The sequence below is a fragment of the Gavialis gangeticus genome, unplaced genomic scaffold (assembly GCF_001723915.1).
Source record: "Gavialis gangeticus isolate Ggan-Ray unplaced genomic scaffold, GavGan_comp1, whole genome shotgun sequence".
NCBI classification, from domain to species: domain Eukaryota; kingdom Metazoa; phylum Chordata; order Crocodylia; family Gavialidae; genus Gavialis; species Gavialis gangeticus.
The window spans coordinates 40,252,213-40,255,069 of NW_017728997.1; the positions used below are offsets into that span (position 1 = coordinate 40,252,213).

General features: G+C 48.8%; 1 protein-coding gene across 2 annotated transcripts in view; it reads right to left on the minus strand.

The window, feature by feature from the left end:
* Nucleotides 1-2,857, minus strand: part of ATG7 (autophagy related 7) — a 390,968-nt gene that overhangs the window by 56,235 nt on the left and 331,876 nt on the right. The window lies entirely within an intron of this gene.

A 2,857-nucleotide genomic window follows, 5' to 3' on the forward strand; every position in this document is an offset into this window, starting at 1 on the left:
GGCCGCATGGTGGCCCATGGGCCGTATGTTGGACAAGCCACTGAGGCTGACTACCACCCACTGGCAGGATGGGGCTGAAGCAAAAGGCCACACGGGCCAATCAGGAGTGGCTGGCTGCTGTCTGCACTCAGCATTCTTTAGCAGCCTGCTGGCAGGCCTGTGGGAGCACCCCCCAACCTGCTGGCCTCAGCCAGTGCAGGCAGTTTGCATGCCCCCCTCCCCCCCCATAGAAGAGCAAACTCATGTACTGTTCACTCCTGAACTTAGTCCACTTAGACTCTTAGAGAAACCTGTGGAAGTTAATGCAAATCCACCTTAGGCTTTCTGAATGTCTGTACCTAGCCTTAGTCTATACTAATGAGAACACCATACTTAAGCAGATATTTGAATTAATTATGATACTGTTTACTACATTGGTAAATTGTAGTATTTTGTAGGATGTGGACAAATTGGAGAGAGTCCAGTGGAGGGTAAAAAAGATGACGGGGGGCCTGGGGCATATGACTTATGAGGAGAGACTGAGGGAACTGGGCTTATTTAGTTTAGAGGAGACTTAGATGGGATTAACAGCAGTCATCAACTACCTAAAGGAGGGTTTGAAAAGAGGATGGAACATTGACTGTTCTTAGTGGTGGCAGATGACAGAATGAGGAGCAATGGTCTCCAGTTGCAGCAAAGGAAGTTTAGGCTAGTTATTAAGAAGAATTCTCTCACTAGGGGGGTAGTAAGACACTGGAACAGATTACCCAGACAGGTTGTGGAATCTCCACCCTTGGAGGTTTTAAAGACTCAGCTAGATAAAGCCTTGGCTGAGATGGTCTAGTTTGGGATGGCCCTGCTTTGATCATGGGGTGGGACTAGATGACCTCCTGAGGTCTCTTCCAACCCTAATTTTCTGATTCTATGATTTGACTTTGGCCATAATGCCAAGATCGATGCATCTTGGAAAGGGTCACTAGATAAAGCATGAAGATGCCGCAATGGTAAAACTATAGGTAAAACACTTTTATGTATACCTCAGAAGCCTGATCAACAATGATGGGTTTAAAAGAGAGATGTGCATCTGCCATAAGAGCTGCACAGAAAGTTGAAAAAATTCAAAACATCAGGTTTGGTATTATTATTCAAATATCACAAACCGGTAATGGTATTATAAAACACCTTTTGTAGACAAGCCTACAAACTTCACTTCATAAATCTACTGGATATAAAAAATCATGGACTCAGTATAGACATTGTATTTATGACACATGACAAACTGCCTGACATCCGATTCACCAGGTACCTGACAGACCTGACCTCTTAAACTTTACTCCCCCTCCTTATCTCCCCTCCCCTCCCCTCCTTTTCTGCCATTTGTCTTTCTAATTTCCAGTTATTTCCTTTTCCACAGACAGCCTCTTTCCTTGGAGTCCCAACAGCAGGAACTCCTTATGCCTGAAGAAGCGTGATTATACCCAAAAGCTTGCAAAGAACTTTTTGCCAACTACTCAGTTGTTCTAATAAAATATATCACATTACTCAAAGAACCGTGCCTGCAATGGCACTATGATGTGTTTGCATGGACTAGAAGTAGTTGCATTAAGTGAAACATACCAGGCCGTGGGCAGTTAATAGTACTGTTCATTAAAAGAGAACAGCTGTAAAGTGGAATGAATTGAAGACAAATAAAGATATTAGAAAGAGTGTAGGACATGAAATCAAGTTACAGGATTGGCTACAATCAGTATGATTATAATGGTGGGGGTACTGCAGAAGGCAAACTGGTGAAAGAATGCCAATATAAATTATGTAAACACAACCAAGGTCAGCCCACCATTGACTAAAGCTGTCTATAAACGTCCTGGTTCGTGCTCTAATTAGAACAGAACGCTTCGCATTCTAATTAGAGCAGAATGCTCCAAGGTGGTCTCACCATCATATTTATAAATCGCTGGGGTGGGGGGGGGGAGGAAGAGGGTGTCCCAAAACCATTTTTAAATGTGCAGGGGCTTAATACACATGGTAGTGAGGCATTTTAGTTAGAGCGGTTCTCCAGGAACTGCTTTAACAAAATGCCTCCCCCTCCTCAGTACGTGTACAGGCAGCTTAAATGGCTTGACATTACATTTAAGGCAGGGGCAGGCAATTATTTTGGGGGAAGGGCCACTTACCCAGTTTTGGCAAGCTGTTGAGGGCCACATGGGTAGCCCCACCCCTTGACAGGTGCCCCCTGGTCACCATCTTGGGACCAATGCCTCAAGGCCAGTGCCGGTGGGGCCCAGAGCAGGGCACAGGCTGGCAGGGGTCAGTAGAGCCAGGTTAGGCTGCGCCAGCAGGGAGAATGGGGAGCTGGCCCAGCTCCATAGAGCCCCTGCCACCTGGGACCCTCTACTCCTGCCGCCCTGCTTTCGGCCCCACCGGCACTAGCCCTGGAACACTGGTGTGGGCCCCATGCACCTGCTCACTCCCAGTGCCCCCCCAACCCTGCAGTACAGTTTGGGGGCAGCGTGGAGCCCTGAAACCCTGCTCTGTGGCAGGGAACAAGCTGGTGTGGAGCATGGGGAAAAGTGGCCCCTCCTCTGCCCCATGGCTGATGCTCCCTGCTGCAGCCGCTTGCAGCCCATGTAGGGCTGTCCTGAGCAGGCACAGGTCCAGGGTGGAAAGGCAGCAGATGTCTGCAGCTGGCCCAGGTTCTGGGTAGCTTCTGACAGCTATAGAGTCCAGGCTGGGGGCAGGGGGCACAAGCAGGGCATGCTGCCATGTACCCCCTGCCCTCATTTTGTTTTGAGCAGGCACAGGCAGCTCCGTGTGGGCTGTGAGCAGCTGCAGCAAACACTGCCTGGTGAGGCAAGTGTGGTGGCTGCAGCTGCTGCCA